Source organism: Onychomys torridus, chromosome 4 (assembly GCF_903995425.1).
Source record: "Onychomys torridus chromosome 4, mOncTor1.1, whole genome shotgun sequence".
NCBI classification, from domain to species: domain Eukaryota; kingdom Metazoa; phylum Chordata; class Mammalia; order Rodentia; family Cricetidae; genus Onychomys; species Onychomys torridus.
In genome coordinates, this window is record NC_050446.1 from 971,228 (window position 1) to 992,545 (window position 21,318).

Genomic DNA, 21,318 nt, shown 5'->3' on the forward strand with positions numbered 1-21,318 from the left:
GTCTCAATCCACAATTTATCTCGTGTCCCTGGAGGTCCCTCGCAGGTTCCAGGCTGGGTGGCAGCCGAAGCTTCTATGCCGACCTGCCGGTGCCCGCGGTGGCTCAGCCCAGCGTCCTGCGAACAGCCCTCCCGACCCGCCTCCTCTTACCTTGGCGAGCCCTCGGCAGCGGGTGTGGCCGGCTCTGCGGGCAGCCCCGGGCCAGGGCCGGGGCGCGGGGGGCGGTGGTGCAGGACTGGAGGGCAGCAGCAGGGCGAACACTGGAAGGGCTGGCACGGTGCCCAAAGGGGGGGATCGGGCGGAGGGCAGCCCCGGGGCCTGGTGATGCCCGCAGGGGGCCGGGGAGGGGCGCCGGGGAGCGGACCGAGGGACCAGGGGCTCCCTCCTGGGGCTGGCGGGGCGCTCCAGCCTGAGGGGCCGGCCGGGTAGCCCGTGCGGCGCAGCGGTCGGAGAAGCTGCTAGCTCGCCTGGGCTGACAAATCAATCAGGGCCCACAGAGCCCCGGGAGCTGCCACCCTGGCTGCGGCGCGCGATCCCCGAGAGCCCCGCGCTGCCAGCTGACCGCTGCCTCCAGTGTGCTCCGACCCGCTGCGGTCATTAGGCTGCGGGGGCGGCCGGGCCAGCGGGAGCTCTAGGAGGAGGCGACCGCGCCGCAGCGTCCTGGCCTGGGCGCCCCGCCTGCTGCCGTCCCGCGCCCGCTGGGCTTCGCCCCCCCCCCCCCCCCCCCCCCCCCCCCCGGCCCCGTCACCGGCTTCGCTGTCCCCGCTTCCCGTTTGGCTCGGCCCGCCTCCCTCTGTCTCCATCCATCCCCGGTGTCTGTCTATCTCTGTGTCTCCTGTCCTCCCTGGAACCCTCCCTGTGTCCCCAGATCTTTCTCACTGTGCCTCTCTTTCCCAAGGTGGGGCTGCCTTTCTTACCCCTCGCTCCTCGCTCATTCTCACCGTTTTCTCCCTCCCTCTCATTTCTACGCCCCCCTCCCCCGTTACTCCCTTCTCCCTCTGCTTGGCTGTTCTTTCCTGTCCCTGTTTGACAGAGGTCCCCCAAATCCAACTCAAGTAATTTCCCTGCCCTGGGACCCTAACCCCTCAGTTGCAGTTTCATTATCTTTAACACAAGCTAATAAACAAGGAAGAAGGCTTGTGAAACAGGGTATGGAAGCAGGACGTGCCAGTGGCTCTGGATCCCCTCCTGAATCACACATTAGTAAATGCAGTAGCCACCGTGGCAGCCGCTTGGCGACCAGGGCATCCTGAGACCAATTTAGCAGGGAGCGCCAAGGGTTTCTTCTGGGCTCTCCAAAGCCCCTCCTGAATCCTAACTGTGGTTTCTTAACCCCTGCTCCAGATTTTTGTTGGCACGCCCCAGAGCTGGGTCTGATATACCAGGCTGTGTCATCTGTTGGTTCCTTCTTACCAGGCTCTCTGATTGCCCTTTAGGCACCAAGAGGTGCTTCCTAGATGGAGTGGTCTTCAGAGTCAAACAGATGTTAGTTCGAGATGGCTTACTTGGGCAGGTCACACCATCCCAAGCTTGTTTCCTCATCTAGGAAACAGAAACAATTACCACTTTTCTCTTTGGTGGTATGAGTTAGATTATTAGTAGTTTGTCTAATGTGCCAGTTTATGGAAGGTTTCTGGTCTGTCCTAGCTTTAATTCAGGTTCTGTGGAAGGGATGGCAACTCACAAGCCAGGTGTGGTTTCCGACAATCTACACTGGCTCCTAGCTGGGGAGGCAGACTAGAGTGCAGGGATACATCTGGTGACAGCAGAGTCAGTGTGATGGAAACAAGCACCCTGGGGACTGATCTGGAAGGAGGTGTGGTCATCAAAGCTGAGATCTGAGGGAGAGAGCAGGGCATGCTAAAGGAATGGGTGAAAGCTGTGTTCTAGGCACAGGCAGAAATGTCATGGCCAGAAACCCAAGTGTGGGGAGGAAAGTGGGCCTGGAGAACTGGTCCACGCTGAGGGAGCCAGTCCTATGGATCCTGCACCTCTGTAGGGAACTGCATCTCAGTGATGGGAACTGCCTGTGTTCATATTAATATTAATCACCAACCACTTAGTCCTAGTTTCCTGTTTCTGAACTGGAAGAAGCCAGGTCCAGCAAGACATGCCATTTGCTTTTCGTCTTTCTTAAAGATTACCATCTCTTGTCCTCCACCACCCTGTCTCAAGCACTGTCCACCTTAAAGTGTCATCTCTTTCTTTACCTAAGTGATCCTCCCAAGAGCACATAGCCAGGGTTAGTTCCCTTTGTCATCCAATCAGGTACACAGGAACTGTCCTCAAACAGCTCTGTTGAACAACTAGTGGCTGGGGATCATCTGCTGTGTGACAGGCTATGTGTTGGGCATTGTTCCTGCCCTCACAAACCAATCATAGACGCTTTGGAATACAGGGCATTGATGACCAGTATGAGGAAGGCTCAGAGAATGCTTGAGACTGGAAGTTCTCTGGGGGTAGGCCTGCCTTGAATTAATTTACATACTAGACCCCCAGGGTGTGGTACAATGCCTGCCATAAGACAAACACTCAGTAACACACACTGAGAGGAAGGGAACAAAATAAAGCTTCCATGCAAAGGGTTGGGAAGGAAGCAGGACTCAAATGAGCTCCAGGGGAGGAGACTTGCCTAGGAAGAGGTAGCCAGCAGCAGGCAGAAAGGTCTTTAGAGAGCATGGGAGCTCTTCCTCAAGAGCCAGGTAAGTAGGTGTCAGGCACTTCGTGCAGTAACGTCTGCCAGCCTTCACGGCATCCCTGCCTTTTGGGCACAGTTACTTTCCCTTTTCCGATAAATGGCTAAGGTCCAGAAAGGTGAGCTCCCTGACCCCAAGTCCCGCACGACCTGTATTAGGGTTTGAACCCACGCCTGCTGGTTCCTTTTCGCTAAAAGGAAGAAGCAAAAGAAAAAGAAGGCAGAGTGAAGAAGGAGACAGCTGAGAACAAAGGACAGGCGGTGGTAAAGGAGTTAGCTTCGCAAGTAATTTTTCAACTTAAAAACAATTCCCATTTCCCAGCCCTGCGGAGGCAGGCACCGCGGATCTGAGGCGAGGCCGGCCCTCTGACTCGCAGGAGCCTGCCGAGGGGCCCCGCCAGCTGCTTCAAAGCCGGCCTCTTCCGCACAAGCGCTTTTAAACTTCACACGGGGAAACTTTCCAGGGCTGACTTTCTGCACTTTGTTTCCAAATCAAGAGATGGGGAAGTCCCTCTCAGCCCAGCGGGGAGGAGAGCTAACTTGCCCTGGGGTCTGGGCTAGGCCAGGGACTCCCCAGGCTGGGCGACTTGGACCTCCCTGTACACATAGATGGGGGGGCGGGGATCTGTCCCCTGCTTGTAGTAGTCTCCGGAAGAGAATCGGGATGCGGACTACCCCGGTCTCTTAAGGGGTGATGAGGCCTCTCGTCCCCAGCCCACACCTGCTTTTCCCCAGGTTCCCCTGGTGACAAAGTGGGACCTTCTCAGGAGGACCATCATATTTTGCCTGCTTTACACTCAGCAGCAGCTTCAAAACCGGATCAGCCCGTCTGTCATCCTCTGATCGCCATATCCAGAGGCAGCAAGGGTCTTTCTAACCCTCGGCTCCTTTTGATTTTTGGAATCCAGATTTGGTTTTTGGATGTACATCAAGAGACTGGCTCCGTGCATTTTAATTAAGCTGTCTTTTTTTTCATTTATTACTAATACACTCCTCTTAACTATGATTTATTTGTTAAACAAAGCACCATAAGCCGTCACTTATTCATCTTAATTTCAACAAAATTAAAGTAGTCGCTGTTAGATTGCACCTAATTGCACTTGCAATGAAAAGAACTGAGATGTTAATCAAAATAAATTGAAGATAAACAATAAAATCATTACATCTTTGCGACGGTAAGTGTAACTAATCAGTTTTGACTCGGAGAGACTGAACAGGAATAATGAATGTGTCACTAAAGGTTGGTTCATTAAGAGAAGCCACAGAGACCTGGTCTTTGGGGCAGCAGACAGATACCCTGCCCATGTGGCCCTGAGGGTTCTTGCACCTTGGGTTGAGAAAAGGGGCTCCAGGGAGCAATGGGAGCTAGTGGGTAACTCTTAGGATGGATCTAATGTGTGGAGGGGCCCTGAAGCTGCCCTGCTACTGAAGGGTTTTCTCATTTTGTTAAGGTAACAAGAGATCCTAGGCCCATTCCTAAGGCATACCAGTTAACATACCATATATAACATTCCATTCCTGGACATACCAGGTCACTAAGAATGGAGCAAATTGAGGTGAAAGACAGATAGACAACAGCTATGCCAAGGACAACAGGGAGACACATCTCAGGTGAAGCAGTCGAGAAGGGCAGGTAGAAAAAGTCTGAGAGAGATGAAGATAGCAAGGGACCATGAAGAAGGAAGGGAATTTGAGGCAGCCCCTCCTCCCAGGGGTGAGGAGGAGAGAGGCAGGTGGCTCTGCTCAGACAGAGGCAAATGGAGGTAGTGTTCAGGAAGTCTCAGAATCCCAGAATCCTCAGGAGTCCAGGAAGGCATGTGACTGTGGGGATGAGGCCCATAGGCTAGGCTTTGGAAATCTAGGGGGATGATTAGGAGCCCTGAGTGAAAGAGGCAGGTGGCCACCTGGTGTCACTCAGGCTCATACATCTCACAAACTAATGGGGAGGAGGGGCTTATTGAGGCTCCTTCCTCAGGACATGTGGATCTAGTAACGGAGCCAGAGAGATGCTAGCTTGTATTGTATCCTCAAATGTTCCTTGGCTACACTCTGTCTTCAGTCTCGGAAGCCCCAGAAGATGAGTTATCATGGAAAGTGGAAGACTCTAAAGATTTAGACACCCCCATGGGATTGGAAATGACTAGGAGAGGAGAGGCAACCTGAAAAATACTAAAATTTTTGGTTTTGTATAGTGCTGGGATCAAACCTCAGGCCTTGTACATGCTAGGCAGCATTCTACCATTGAGCCACACCCCAAACCCTAAGATATGTATTAAAAAAATCTACCTTATGCTTAGCCCTGAGCTTTCCATGGGCAATGCACTGGTGAATTACCTATAATATCTCTGTGACCCACTTTCTCATCTTTATGTCACATTTAATAACAGAACTGACTGCATATGTTTACCATAAGGATTTGTTTATTTTATAGGGCCTTGCTATGTAGCTCAATCTGGCCTCATACTTACAATCCTTCCTCATCCTCTTGAATACAGGGTTATAAGCATATGTCACCATGCCTAGCTTAAAACAGTTCACATTTGTAAAGGCCAAGAATGGTGTTCATCTCTTGAAATAGGATTTATATGTTTGTTAAGTAAAGTTAAGTAAATTCATGCTCTGATGGGGTGTATGCCCCAGCAGAGGAGATTGAGTGATTAGCAGTCAGTTCAGTCCAACAAGTTAAGGATCATAATAGAAGTTTTGAGGCCCAAAGTGGAGATGAATACTCCTGTTGAGTAAATTCTCAAGGAAGTCAGGACTAATCAGATAAGGGTGAAGAGAAAGAAAAAAAAATGTAGGCAGAAGTACCCATGTGGGGCAAAGGCAAATGGTCAAACATAGCAATATGCTTAGCAAATCAGTGGTTGAGTAGAGACCAAGGACTTGTGTCTTGATCCTGTTGGCTGGGGCCACCAATAAACGTCAGAGAACATCTGGAGAGATATTGTTGACTGTTTTTCAACTTTGTTGTTACTGTTTTTAGTATCGCTTCCAATGCGTTTGCAATGCTTAAAAGTGAAAGGAGAGGCTTTTTGTGTCAAGTCTTACTCCTCCTTCCCTCAGTCCAAATGCTTTGGGTAGAGGTAAGACCTCCACGATGCAGGAGGGAACACGTCACCAAGACCTAAGTCAATCAGTGCACCCTACTCTAGTGGCTACAGTGACTGGAGGAGGATGGTGATTCCACCCAGTGGGAGCTGATCCAGAGCTTTGGCTTGAGGACCTGGGATAGGTCTTAAATCCTTTCTGTGGGTCTCTAATCTGACAGGATTTAGGCTTTGGGGCTGCTGTCACCATTTCAGGACCATGGAGATTCTGAGACCAAAGCCAGCACCACAGAAGGCAGTGCAATGAAGCAAAAGGAACCCCGGTGACATCGTTTGAGCCCTAGATCCAGCCAAGATGAAGGCAGCTGTAGCCCCTGGCCCTGTTGTTTTCACAAGCCAGTAAATTCCTTTTTGTTCAAGCCAGTTTGGGTTAGGTTTTCTGTCACTTGGAACAGAGTACAGGCTTCAGACAAGAACATGACACAATCGTGTGTTTTAGTAACATGGCTCTGGCATCCACAGTTAGGCACAGGGGCCTAAGGGAGCAAGCTTTGAGGCAGTGAGGCCACTCCAAAAAGCTTATGACAAAGAGTAGGCAGAGATGGGGACTGTTATAGCTTATCACCACAATGTGGGGCTCAAAACATGGGAATGAATTTTCCTGTTTGGGGTATGTCCAAATGCCCTCTCCATCCCCAACTCACTCAACTAGGGCTCTAGCCCAGGGTTTTCCTACAGCTCCATTTCCCAAAGGAGAGTTATTTTCTCCCATCCTCCCTTCCTTTTTCGGTGTGTGTGTGTGTGTGTGTGTGTGTGTGTGTGTGTAGGGGGGTGGAGCTTAAAGATCTACCACTGAGTTGCACCCTCAGCTCTTGGTTTTATGTAGCTCAAGATGTTCTCAAATTTGAGATCCTCCTGTCTCAACCCCGTGAGTGTTTAGGGAAAGGTTTATCTATTTAATTTTGACAGCCTGGCCTCTTCCTTGAACTTTTGATCCCTCCTGCCTCTACTTCCTGAGCTCTGACATTGCAGGCACATGTTACCATGCCCAGTATATGGGGTGCTGGAAATTAAACACAGGGCTTTGTGCATGCTAGGCAAGCACTCTACCAACTGAACTATGACCCTAGCCCCAAGAGAGGATTCCTTTTGTTTTTCGAGATAGGGTTTCTCTGTGTAGCCTTGGCTATCCTGGAACTCACTCTGTAGACTAGGCTTGTCTCTAACGTGGAGATCCACCTGGAGAGGGTTCTTTAAAAAGAATTGTTCCTTAGGCTTCTGAAGGTCTTAGGTGTAGCTTGTACCTGGATGGTTTCTATCCTCATATGGCACTCACATCCTGCATCTGTGTCTATCTCTGATAAGGATGCTTGTTATCATATTTATGACTTGCTTGTGTAATCCAGGATGATCTCATCTCAAGGTCTTAATTCAATTATATGTGCAATGACTTTTTCCAATGATTTCTTATTCATAGATTCCACTTTCCTTGTGGGGGCAAAGGTATCATATTTGATCAACCACAACTAGCATGGGCAATGGCCACTAGTTCTCAAAGACTGGTGCAGTGATGTCCCATAGATATTTGCCTCCTGGGGTTTGCTAGCTTCCAGCCTCACCCCTGGACCCATCTTGACAGCCCACAAAGAATAGAAAATTTAAGTGAAGATAGATTTTAGGGACGGGAAGAGTTTGGCTTGGCCAATCTAGACTCTTCAGTGTTCTCAGCCAGGCCTCTGAAAGAAACCCTGCTCACAAGTGCCCTGTGGGTTCTCCACTGGTGGGTGTGGAGTCTCCACGTCCTTCAGTCTTTGTCTGCATGGCCAGCTTTTGACCATGGGCATGGCAGGTGAACTTGCTGATGTTTGCTCTGAGCCAGGCAAAGAGCTCAGGGATTTCATGGCTCAGTTTAGCTTTTCTATTTTTTGTTTGTATGTTTGTTTGTTTGCCGAGATAGGGAGTCTCTCTTCTGAATCTCCCTCTGTAGACCAGGCTGGCCTCGAACTCACAGAGATCTGCCACCTTTGCCTCCCAAGTACACCACCACTGCCTGGCCAGCTCAGCTTTTCTACTCAGAGTTGGCGACTATTCCCTTTCATAGGTAAGAAAGCTGAGGCTCAGGAAGCAGTGGTTTTCTTAAATGTGTAAACTGGCTGCTCTCAAAGCCAGGCTGCAGGGCCAGATTGTCTGATCTCAAAGCTTGTGCTTATATACAAACTATATCTATACCTAGGACACCTCCCTGTGTGGGGAGCATTCTCTGTGGGTTGGGCAATGGAAAGATATCCTTGGCTGGGCCCCCAGGGTTAGTGGCAGACAGAGGTGATCATTTTAAGTGGCATGCTCTAAGGAAGGGTTTCTAAGACGTTTTCTGCTCCCCTTACACATGAGAAAAATTTAATTAAAAATTTCACATTTACTTATTAACTTTATTTATTATTTTTGTGTGTATGTGCATGCAAGTATATGAAGGTTAGAGTCAGTTCCTTCCTTCCATTATTTGACAGTTCCTTCATTCCATATTTGATCTTGAGGATCAAACTCAGGTTGTTAGGCTTGGAAGCAGCACCTTTATCTCCTGAACTAACTCTCTGACCCTCACCTGAGAAATTTTTAGGGGGTCCCAGGTATATAGGTGTATACACAGGTGTATAAGTCAGACATCAACTGATAATAAACCATAAGACAATTTTTTTTTTTTTTTTTTGGTTTTTCGAGACAGAGTTTGTGTTGCTTTGGCGCCTTTCCTGGAACTCACTTGGTAGTCCAGGCTGGCCCCGAACTCACAGAGATCCACCTGCCTCTGCCTCCTGAGTGCTGGAATTAAAGGCATGTGCCACCACCGCCAAGCAAGACATTTATTTTAAAACAGTTCTTTAATATATATGTAATTTTATCATTTATTAAAGAAGAAAGCAAAATTACACCTGTGAATATGCTTGTTTATTTTTAGTTAAAGGATCAGTTCTTAGTTGAATATTTGATACTGCAGGATGTGAAACATTTTGAACATTTCTCAGAGTTGATTGATATTTTGATTTTATAATTGTTGGTGCTGAAAACACTGCTTCACATAGCACATAGCACAAAATGACAGAAGTATCTTTAAGGTCACTTGAGAAATCATTCTGTCCTAAATCCAAGCTAAATTTCATTAAATGATGGTGTGTGTGTGTGTGTGTGTGTGTGTGTGTGTGTGTGTGTGTTTGTGTGTGTGTTGTATGCACGAAGAGGCCAGAGGCTGATGCTGGTGTCTTCCTCAACTACTCTCCACCTTACTATATTTTAATTAATTTTATGTGCATGGGTATTTTGTTTACATAAATGTTTGTGTACCACATGTGTGCATGGTACCCACAAAGGCCAGAAGAGGGCATCAGATCATCTGGTACTGTGACCTTCCATGTGGGTGCTGGGAACCAAACCTGGGTCTTCAGGAAGAACAGCCAATGCTCTTAACCACTGAGTCACTTCTTCAGTTTTATATTTTTGAGACAAGATTCCGCTACTTGAATCAGCAGCTCACCAACTGGCTGGGCAGCCTGGCCAGTGAGCTCTTGGGGTCTGCCTATCTCCATTCTCCAACTTTGAGGTTATAGGTACACATGACCAAGCCTGCCTTTTTATATATGTGATGGGGATTTGAACCCGGGTCCTTATGCTTGCAGAGTAAGTGCTTTTACCCACTCAGCAATCTCTCCTTCCCTGAAATAGCAATCCTTTATAAAACCATAGCTTAAATTTTTGTTGTTGTTGTTGTGTATGAATGTTTTGCCTGCATGTATGTATGTGCACAATCATGCCTGGCACTTTTGGAGGTCAGAAGAAGGTTTGGATCCTAAGGAACTGGAGTTACAGATTGTTGTGAACCAACATGTTGGATTCTAGGAACTAAACTCAGGTCATCCTCACAAGCAACAGTGCTCTTAATGGTTGAGACATCATCTCACTAGCCCTCAAACAGCAATTCATTCATTTGTTTGTTTCGAGACAGGATCTCAGTATGTAGTCCTGGCTGATCTGGACCCACTCTGCAGACCAAACAACACTGAACTCTGTCTTTGCCTCCTCAGTATTGGGATAAAAGGTATGTCCCTATTCTGATATTCTAATGCAAAACAAACCAAAGATATACTAAATTGGTATTTTCATGCTGCAGAATGATAGTAGAAAATTATAAGAAGTCTTTGCTTCTATAATTAATCATTTTGTTTCTGATCATACACATAATAATGATAACACTGCAATTTATAACATACACTGTTCTCAGATCTGAGCTCTTGTATAATGTAACAGTATGCACAATGTACAAGCTATAGAAATTTACTTTCTAGTCCCGAGGGACTCTGACCACTGAGTCAGATCTTTATGGTGACTCTGTCTGGGAAAGCACATCTGGAAGTTACCTCTGCCTTCCCTCCAGTATCATCTCCTCCATCTTCTTTACTTCTGCCTTCAGTTCTGCCAGTCACATGCTTTCCCTTACCCAGCCTCCATCTTGGCTGCCTGTTCACTCCTCAGACCTCTGGCCCCAGCCTAACATCACTCCTTAGGAGAAATCCTTCCTGACATAGGTGTGGCTGCTTTAAGTCCTAAGTTTGTTCTGTGGCCACATTAACCAGACTTACCCAAAACTGGCCTTTGAGACCTTGCAGACACAGCTAGACATTCCATGATCCTTTTTTTAAAGGTATCTTTGAGAATGGCTTGGGGTATCAGCACCTGTGCAGAAGTGGCTATCCCAGGCAGGCACAGCCAGACCTTTGTAGCTGCACATCAAAGATGCCCATCCCTGGTCCAAGGTTTATGGCTGAGACGCTTAGGGAGCCATCCTTCCCATCACCTGGGTTGTCTGTCCTCCAGTTCACAGGTAGGTGAGGGCTTCTGGGCGAGGACAAGACCCACTTGGTCCAGTTTTGAGGGACAATGTGACAGTTCCTCCCAGCACTGTACATACACCTAACATCACTCTTGTCCTCTGTGATGTCACATTTAATTTGTAATAATCACATCTGTTACCCCAAGCTTTACCTTCTGTGAAGTTTCCTTACAAGGGGCTTTCCTTAGACCTTAAGGCTTAGAGTATCTCCCTTTGCCACACTATGAGGTGTCCACCATTGTCAGCCCCATGTCATAGGTGAAGACACTGAGGCACATTATTTTTCAAAGTCATCTGACTGGAACTGGTGGCCTGGCACTTCCTGCAATCAAAGTCCCTCTCCTTTATCCATAGACCTCTGCTAAGCAACTGCCTATTGACATTGGAACAAAGTCCAGATCCCTTAAGGTGGTCCTGAAGACACTTTACAGTTGTGAGTGTCTCACCTGACCCTTGCTACTCAGCTCCCTGAAAGCGTTGCATTTTAGGGAGCCATGGGCCACTGTCCCCATTCATCTTGCCCATATAATACCCTTTTTGCTTCATACAGTTGATGAACTCTGATGCAGTCTTTTCCCACTCTCTTTGGATGGTGTCAGGGACCAAACCCAGGGTCTCACACATGCTAGGCAAGTACTGTACCATTATCTGTACCCTCAGGTCTCCTCTTTTAAAAAATCTTCTAAAATTATATGTATATTTGTGTATGACTGTATGTAGGTTTGTGTATGTATGCAGCTATCTGTATAGACCAGATGCACTGGATCCCCAGAACTAGAGTTATAGGAGGTTATGAGCCACCTGTCATGGGGCACTGGGAACTGAACTCAGGTCCTCTGGAAGAGCAAACTATGCTCCTAACCACTAAAGCTATCTCTTCAACCCTCTCACCCCCCTTTTTAAACTTTCTAAAACAGAGCCTCAGACTCTAGTCCATTCTTCCGTATCTAGAGAAACTAGTTAAATCACTTTCAATCAGAAGACCCCAGTGCATAGGTAGGTATGTCAACATGTGCCCTTTCATGATGCACTGTGTTACATGTCTACATTGTTCTTTAGATGCTGAACTCCCTAAGACCAGGTGTCAAGTCTCATCTACCTTGGTGCATGCATCCCTGAGCACAACACCCAGCACAGAGAAGTCTCAAGAAATGTTTGCTGATGAATGAATGATCTGGTAGAAAGAACAAAGACTGAAGGTGTGACAACAGGAAATTCAAATGCTCCCCTGGGGAAAGAAAGAGAGAGACAGGCCAGGAGAAAGGTCAGTATGTTGGAAAGACATAACACCTTTCTGTGCCTGGTTGAATGAAGAGCATGCCCTAACACGTAGCTCAGGCTGGCCTCAAACTTTCTAAGTAATCCAGATGGGCCTTGCAGTTGAATTTTTATATATGTGTGCATGTATATATAAGTAAAATATCTTTTTTGAGACTGGGTCTCACTGTGTAACTCTGGCTGACTTGGACTTAATATGTAGCTCGAGCTGGCTTGGAACTCAGACTGTTTCTGCCTCTCAAGTACTGGGATAAGCATATGCCACCATTCCTGGTTTCCTTCCTCCCTCCCTCCCTCTCTCTTTCTCTCTCCTTTTCTTTCTTTCTCTTTCTTTCTTTCTTTCTTTCTTTCTTTCTTTCTTTCTTTCTTTCTTTCTTTCTTTCTTTCTTTCTGTGTTGTAGGGCATTTGTGGAGTTATACACATGCCAAGTACACATGTAAAAATCAGGGGATAATTTGAGGAGTTGGTTCTTTCCTTCTATCACGTGGGTCCCAAGGATTGAATTTAGGTCACCACCATGTTTGGAGGTAGGCACTTTTACTCAATAAGCCATCTTCCTGGCCCCTGGCCTTGAACTTTAGAGTCTCCGGCCTCATCCTCCAAAGTGTTAGGATAAAGACTTACTTTTTTTTCTTTTCATGGGGTCTTATGTAGCCTTTGTTTGGCTGGAACTCTTTGTGTAGCTAAGGCTGACATTGGACTTCTGTCTATTTGCTAAGGCTGACATTGAACTTCTGTCTATTTGCTTGCCTCGTGTTCCTAGTGCTGGGATTATAGGCATGTGTAAATCATCCATGCTGGTTTATATGGTACTGGTGAGTGAACCCAGGGCTTCATGTAACACTGACTAAAGAGCATCTCCAGGTCCTTCTTGCTTTAACAAATTCATAGTAAGCACCTCAGTGTGCCTGTGCTATGCTCAGGGTTTCAAGGCACAGCCCACACATCATGTGTTCTTGGAAATCTTCCCCATCCTTCCTTTTAGAATCAAATGCTCCCTGCTCTGAGTTCCCAATGTCCTTAATATCCCTCTGCTTGTAACTCTGTACCCATTCAAAATATTTCTCATGGATGCCATTTGGTACATTTATTTATTTATGCACTGATGGTTTGCTTCTTTTTTCATTTTTTTTAAATTAAAACATGTTTGGAGAGGGTAATATCATGATGTACATGTGGGAATCAGAGGATAATTTTGTGGAATTTGGTTCTCTCCTACCTTTACATGGTGTGGTGGCTTGAAAGAAAATGGCTTCCAAAGGGAGTGGCACTATTTGGAGGTGTGGCCTTGTTGACTAAGTGTGGTCTTGTTGAATGAAGTGTGTCACTGTGGGGGTGGGCTTTGAATTCTCCTGTGCTCAAGGTGTGCCCATTGTCACAGTTCACTTCCTGTTTCCCAAAGATCAAGATGTAGAACTCTCAGCTCCTTCTCCAGCACCTTGCCTGCCTACATGCCACCGTGTTTTCCAGCCATGATGATAATGGACTAAACCTGTGAAACTATAAGCTACCCAAATTAAGTATTTTCCTTTATAAAAGTTGCCGTGTTTGGGGTTGGGGATTTAGCTCAGTGGTAGAGCGCTTGCCTAGCAAGTGCAAGGCCCGGGATTCAATCCTCAGCTAAAAAAAAAAAAAAAAAAAAAGTGGCCGTGGTCATAGTGTCTCTTCATAGCAATTGAAACCCTAACTAAGACACATGGATTCTGGGAATCAGACTGTCAGCAAGCACCTTTACCCACTCACTGAGCCATCTTTCTAACTCCCTGACTCTTCTTCCTAAAATATAAAGTTCAGGAGAGTGTCAGATACAAAGAAACTTTAGCTGCTAGAGTCCCAAGGAGGGTCTAGCATGTAATAATCTTCCAGCTCAAAGTTACGAATGAGTGAAGGGGTACAGCTTAAATGTACCCCAGCTGCCTGCCACTAAAACAGAGACTCATTTTCCCATTGCATTCAGCCACTAGGGTCGATGCCTGTAGAATAGGACAAAAGGTGTTTTTGCATCTAGAACTTCCATTCTTGGTACACATATACATATGAAACTACATTAATCGATCCTTCAGGTAACCAGACTACACTCAGTACGGGAGCAGAGAGGACCTCTGGGTCAAATTCCAAGCCCCTCCAGCTCCTGCTCACACCAAACCTGGCTTAGGGCCAGAGCGTCCAACCCTGTGCAGGTAAGGCATTCCTTCCAGCATTTAGTCAGGATGGGTGTTGCTCCTGCTCTGCCTTTGAGGAGACGGCAGGGGTGTCCACATTGAGGCTATTTAACTGCTAGCTGACAGGGAGCTAGGAGGCCCAGGAGCCAGAGACAAGGTGGGATATAGCAAAGAGTGGGCAGCCACGCCTGGGCTGGGGAGGGGCTGTCTTCCCCAGCTGGAGCAGGGCATGTGTGCTCTTCTTTTTCTCTGGGGAGCAGATGAGAACTCTCCAAAGGCAAGGTGCAGAAGAGTCATCCCTGGTTTCTCAGCACCCAGTATGGGACCAGATGGACTAGGTCTCTGTATCCTCCTGTTCCCCAAATTGTCTTTCTTGAGGTATGTGATCAGTTCTCCAGTCCCCTCATGCTGGCTCACTGTTTTCAAAAGACAAGTTGAGAGCTAAAGAACAAAACAAGGGCTGGGCAGTGGTGGTGCATGCCTTTAATTCCAGCACTTAGGAGGCAGAGGCAGGCAGATAGAGGACAACTTGGTCTACAGAGTAAGTTCCAGGACAACTCGAGCTACACAGTGAAAATATCCCTTGAAAAACAAAAAACAAACCACCACCACCACCACCACCACCACCACCACCACCACCACCACCACCAAAAATAACAACAACAAAAAAACCCAACCACCTCTAACACACATATCCTTTGATGTAACATTTTTCCTTTTAGGAATGTGCCCTACAATCAGGAACGTAAGATCCATCTAGCAGTTGGTTCCTTTAGTTGCTTAAGAAAAATGATCTATTGAAATCTAGTGAGTTCCAGGCAGTGAATGAGGCTCTGAGATAGTCTCCTGAACACACAGATGCGACCCTTGCATCTCCCAGAAACTGGAGAGTTAGCAGGGGATCATCTTGAATAGCCATTTATGGAGCTCCTTAATAGAAATTACATTAAGCTCTTTAAGTGAAGAACATTTGGGGTGAAGAGACAAGGGTCAAATATCTCCCCAGTTGGGGGATGGAGAGATTGTTCAGTGATTAAGAGCACTTATTGTTCTTGTGGAGAACTCTGGTTTGTTCCCAGCACTCACATGTCAGCTAACTCCAGTTCCAGAGGATCAGACCCATTTTCTGGCCTCCACAGGCACTGCAGTCATGTGGTGCACAAACACACATGTATGCAAAACTCTCATAAACGTAAAATAAAAAAAAAAAAAAAACAAATCCTAAGGAAAAAATCCTTCTAATGGTGTTTGTTGACAAGGAAAATTAGGCAGTGTCCCGAATATTCACCCAAGAGGAACGGTGAGAACGGTCTCCATCCACACAATGGGTTAGCGGGCGCTTCTTGAGAACAGTAAAGCAAGGCTGTGGACACAGCCCAGGAGTAGAGGGTTTGCTTAGCAGGTGTGAAGCCCTATGTCCCCAGAACTTCAAAAAGCAAAAGCCAAACAACCAGGCTTAGGGGCTTGTGGAGATGGCTCAATTGGTAAAGCTCAGGTTTCACAACCATGAGGACCTGAGTTCGGATCCTCAGCACCAGGGCTGCAAAGGCAGAGACAGGAGGGACCCCTGGGGCTTGCTGGCCAGCCCATCTAGTCACATTGGTGAGTCTGGGTTCAGCGAGAAACCATGTCTTAAAATAAGGAAGAGAGTGATTGAGAACACCCCAAGTCAACCTCTGACCTTTACATGCACCTGTACACACATGCATGCACATTCATCCCAACACACACACACACACACACACACACACACACACACACACACACATACACGTAAATAATAAATTAATTCCCTTAAAATAAAGGAGGTGGGTTATGTAAGTATGCTGTGAAAGACATCCTCAATGCAGTATTAAATTTTAAAAAAGTGTGTTTGAATACTAACAAGCATTATAATTTTTCTGTGCATTATTAATATTTTCATAGCAAAAGACTGGAAGAATATGTCCCATATTGTTAGCAGCTGTTATTTTTGGGGAGGGCAATACCTGTGACTTTTATTTTTTAAACATTCCAGTAACATTAGAATGGTTAAAAATAGACATGTATTACCTTGGTAGAGAGAAAAAACAAAGGTATTGGGGGAAAATATGCTGATTTATTTCTTCTGGTGCTAGGTAGAGATGGAATTGAACAAGGTCTCCACCACTGAGTTAAGTCTTCAGCCCCACAAGATTATTTAAAGCTATTATTGTTCTCACTGTATGTATGTGCACATAATGTGCATTCTAGGAGTGCACGGCATGGTGTGCATGCAGAGGTCGGTGGATAACCTTGTGGAGTCGGTTCTCTCATCCACCTTTACTTGGGTTCTGAGGATCAAACTCAGCCTGGTAGGAGCTTTTACTTGTTGAGCAGTCTGGCTGGGACCATAAGATCCTATTCTGAAATGGCTGTCACTGTGGGACCTGTCTTCCTCCCTTCCTCCCTCTCTCATTCCCCACCTCGCACCTTACCTTTCACAAAGCTCAGGATATCTCTGAACTTAAAATGTAGCCAAGGATGGTCTTGAACTTCTGATTCTTTTGCTTTTACCTCTTGAGTTCTGGGGTTACATACCTGAACCACCACACCCCACCTGAGGTCCTCCCCCTCCTCCTTGTCCTCCTCCTCCTCCTCCTTGTCCTCCTCCTCCTCCTTGTCCCCCTCCTCCTCCTTGTCCCCCTCCTCCTTGTCCTCCCCCTCCTCCTTGTCCTCCCCCTCCTCCTTGTCCTCCCCCTCCTCCTTGTCCTCCCCCTCCTCCTTGTCCTCCTCCTCCTCCTTATCCTCCCCCTCCTCCTTGTCCTCCCCTCCTCCTTGTCCTCCTCCTCCTCCTTATCCTCCCCCTCCTCCTTGTCCTCCCCCTCCTCCTTGTCCTCCTCCTCCTCCTTGTCCTCCTCCTCCTCCTTGTCCTCCCCCTCCTCCTTGTCCCCCTCCTCCTTGTCCTCCCCCTCCTCCTTGTCCCCCTCCTCCTCCTTATCCTCCCCCTCCTCCTTGTCCTCCCCCTCCTCCTTGTCCTCCCCCTCCTCCTTATCCTCCTCCTCCTCCTTGTCCTCCCCCTCCTCCTTGTCCTCCTCCTCCTCCTTGTCCTCCTCCTCCTCCTTGTCCTCCCCCTCCTCCTTGTCCCCCTCCTCCTTGTCCTCCCCCTCCTCCTTGTCCCCCTCCTCCTTGTCCTCCTCCTCCTTGTCCCCCTCCTCCTTGTCCCCCTCCTCCTTGTCCTCCCCCTCCTCCTTGTCCCCCTCCTCCTTGTCCTCCTCCTCCTTGTCCTCCTCCTCCTCCTTGTCCTCCCCCTCCTCCTTGTCCTCCTCCTCCTTGTCCTCCTCCTCCTCCTTGTCCTCCTCCTCCTCCTTGTCCTCCTCCTCCTTGTCTTCCTCCTCCTTTTTGTTTTTGTTTTTTTTGTTGTTGTTGTTTGGTTTTTTTTTGGTCAGGGTTTCTTTGTGTAGCCCTGGCTGTCCTGGAACTCACTCTGTAGACCAGGCTGGCATTGAACTCACAGAGATCCACCTGCCTCTGCCTCCAGAGTGCTGAAACTGAAGGTGTGCACACCACTGCCCGCTAGGTCTTCCTTCTTAAAGACAATCTCCACCAGTGCTAGAATTTCACCAGAGAAAAATCATGGTAAGCAAGAGGATAGAGACCCTTGCAAATGTCAGCATGGTACACTGTGAAGGTCAGTCGTGTCCTGCCCTTCCCTTCAGCTGGTGAGTTGGTCTCTGCCTTCAGGAAGGACATTGTACTTTTTTCCCACAGGGCTGTTTGCTACTTTAGAATTCTTTTGGAAAGCAACTACTCGGTGGTTCTAAACAGAGGGAATGCTTTTGCCAGACCTGGAAGCATCATATGGAATTGTTGGAAGAGGAGAAATAATTTTCCTCTTGGCTCTTCTCTCAGAGACATGAAGTTTGCTTACATCATCTACCTAGGAAAATCCAGTAACTCGTCTGCTTGCCGATAAGCAGCAGTGATTTCGGCGTGCTTCCCTCGGCAGCCCTCTCTGGCACAGAGACAGGATGGGGGTTGTTGACTGAGTAAATGTTGCTTTCAGCATCCTCAGGTGTGAAGCTTAGCGGACTAATTCACTGAACACAACCCACATCTCACTCCTCAAATAGACTCGGTAGGATCGATTGTGCAGTGCTAGTTGTCACACTTCTCAACTACTGCCCGTGCTGAGGGAAAAGTCAAGGAGACTGGCTCGAGCTCCCCGGCAGTTTACAACAGTGGAGATGCTGTTCACAGCTATGGTTTGAAGACAGGGCAGAAAGTGAAAGCTGGAGCAGGTCCTGCTCTTAAGGTACAGAGCAGTAAGAGGGCACAGCTGGCCTTGACCCTCAGAATCTTTCCAAGACATACTGAATCTTGGCTCAAGGCATGCTGGATCCTCAGAACAAGGGTAGTGGAAAAGTCAGAGGCTGGGACATCCAAGGGAGGGATCTTAGGCCCAAAACAGTGTGATAAACCTCAGCTTTAGTCCAGCATGGTTGGGGAGGTAGGGGAGTGGTGGTTGATGTTGGGTGTGGGGTGGGTAGGACTGTGGCATGAACTGAAGTCTGTTTATCCATGGCAGGAGTCTAGCCAGCCTCTACAGCTCAAGATCTGGGCTATCACAAATGGGCTAACAACAGTTGGTAGTAGTATAATTTAAATTGTGTTCTGTCAAAGCTGGAGCCAACTTGTACCTATACTGGTTCTCAGGATATAGGGGTCCTGGCTTCAGTGGTGAGTTCCAAAACTGAAATTCTTGTGAGAAACTCAAATAACAAGGTGCTGTAGCAGGCTTGCTACATACATACAAAGTGCTACTGTGAGCTTGTGTGCCTACAAGACACTGTGGGAAGTCCTTTACTTGTGGTGGCTTCCCCACAGCATAGTGGGGAGACTTAGTCCACTGGATGCCTACCCAGGGCCACTAGAGAATACAAGGGTGATGGTGCCCATAAATGTCTGACTTTAAGCCAAACCCTTACATTATCTTTGGGGAAACATCCCAGGTCCCCAGGGTGAATACCAGAACTTTGTGTTACATGTGAGGAATGCAACCAAGAGGTGTAGTGACATGCCACACTTACATAGCCAGAAGGCAATGGTGCAGGACAGGAGCCTGGTACCTGCTGTGAGTCAGAAGCAGATGTGAAGGCCTTCCCAACAGGACAACACTCAGGCAGCATCCCAAAAACTGAGTAGAAGGGCCACTGGGGGTTGCTTCACTCCTCTAGACACATGGTTACCAGATGGGTGACAGGGCTCTACTTCTGGACCCTTCCCGCCAGAGGGGTGGGTTATGTCCCTTCTTCACACCCTCTATGATCAAGTCAGATGCCTAGAAGGCAAGACTATATTCAGGGGCCATAATGGCCAGCTTGGGGCTGCCTTTCCTCAAGCTCTGAAGGTCTACATGGAGAAAGGACTGTATGTCTCGGGTGACTGGCTGGCTCCTGTGGTCCTCGGAGAGGCAGGCACCCCACAGCCTTCTGCTCCCCCTCCTATTTTTGCTTAAAGCAATGGGGTCATTTGAGAACACAACTAGACGCTCAAACACTGTGGTGAGAGTCCTTAGTGACCCTCATCCTGTAGACCAAGGCCTTGGTGTTTAGCTTCATTTTGACTTTCTGTTGTGACCTGGCTCTTGCCTTTCTCTCTAGCCTCACTTCCTATCCCTACTCCAAACACACACACACACACACACACACACACACACACACACACACACACAGCCATAGCCATATTGAACACAGCTTTCTGGATCTGACAGGCTCTTGTAAGCTTCTAGGTCTTTCCACCTGTTGTATCTTTTTGTAGATAGTGTCTTCTCTTCATTCTTGCTTAGCTAGACTCTATTGACCTTCATGCTGACTCTCACAACTCAGTTCTGGAAATACCTCCTGGTCCAGGCTTTCCTGAGCCAAAATGGAATTACATGCCCACATGGTGCCTACTACACGTGTGAGACTGGATTGGAGGTGCCTTGTTGTGTGTCTCCCTTAGTAGACTAGGAACCTCCTGTCTCAGACTGGACCTTGCCTGCACACAGGCAGGTCTTACACAGGACAAGTCAGGGCTGGCCAGTGATGGCTGAGTGACTGGGCAAAAGATTAGAGAGAATCACAAATATTCTGTCTCCCTGCCTCTTTTTTCCAGACTGCACAGCTGGCAGCAGGTGGCTAAGCATGGAGATGCTCTAATGTCTCAGCAGCATGAGGACCAGGTGAAAACGAACGGTTACCAGCCTGCCTCACCACGTCCGCCAGGTTCCATGCCTGTTTTTGGCACCACAGATGGTCTCCATACCCATCTGGAAGAAAGGCTCAGCTGAGGAGGACTCTTAGGGCTGAGGGCTCAGAGGGTGTACATGATTGAGCTCTCTCTCTCTCTCTTTGTGTGTGTGTGTGTGTGTGTGTGTGTGTGTGTGTGTGTGTGAGAGAGAGAGAGAGAGAGAATTACATGCCCACATGGTGCTCTTCCCCACATCCATCACTGCACGTGTTAGGCTGGATTGGATGTGCTTTGCTCTGTGTCTCTGTTATTAGACTAGGAGCCTTCTGTCTCAGGCTGGACTTTCTCTGTCTCACATCTATTTCCCTGAGCTCAGCCAGAGCATGAGAAAAAGGGAAGCGAGGCAGGAAAGGGAATGTGTTCACTATAGACTCACTGTTCTTATTCTCTGTGATCTGTACATTTTGCTGTGTCAGACCTGGTGGTACAAGCCTCATTGAGAAGCAAAGGCAGGAGAATGGAAAGTTCCAGGTCTGCCTTGAGCAATAGAATGAGTTCAAGGCCAACCTGGTCAACTTAGAAGCACACTATATCAAAGTAAGGGCTGGGGAGATGGCCTGGGGAGGGAAGTGCTTGATCTGCTAGTAGGGGATCTGAATTTGAATGCCCAGCATACATGTAATATGGGGCCTCCTGGTATGTGCTTGTGACCCCAGTGCTGGGGAACCCATTTTGATAGCCAGCTGGTTCAACTACTTTTCAAGCTTCAGGGTCAATGAGGGGCCTTGTCTCAAAAAGCAAGGTGGGGAGCAAAAGAGAAAGACACTGACACTGACCCTCTGGATTCTGCACATGCACACACAAGGGTGTGCCCCCTGCCATATCCACACACATGTGCACATAAAATAGTAGTAGTAATAATTAATAATAATAATAGACTAGAAAATGTAGCTCAGCAATAGAACAATTGCCTGGTGTGCGTGAAGCCCCAGGCTCAACCCCCCAGTACTTGCAACCAGAAGTTTAGTTAAAAATGAAAGAAAAGACTAATTAAAAAGTGA

At 47.7% G+C, this 21,318-nt stretch overlaps 1 protein-coding gene and 1 long non-coding RNA gene across 2 annotated transcripts in view; one reads left to right on the forward strand and one right to left on the reverse strand.

The window, feature by feature from the left end:
* The window catches only part of Lhx2 (LIM homeobox 2), a 27,691-nt gene extending 26,978 nt beyond the window's left edge, over nt 1–713 (reverse strand). Inside the window, exon 1 of the mRNA XM_036183705.1 lies at nt 151–713. The gene's annotated coding sequence lies outside the window, so the exon portion shown is untranslated. The remainder of the gene's footprint in view (nt 1–150) is intronic.
* Nucleotides 1–20,434, forward strand: part of LOC118581514 — a 20,688-nt gene extending 254 nt beyond the window's left edge. The window contains exons 2-4 of the long non-coding RNA XR_004944709.1: nt 9,740–9,832; nt 11,684–11,888; nt 20,183–20,434. This is a non-coding gene — a long non-coding RNA (uncharacterized LOC118581514). The remainder of the gene's footprint in view (nt 1–9,739; nt 9,833–11,683; nt 11,889–20,182) is intronic.
* Nucleotides 20,435–21,318: the final 884 nt, after the last annotated feature.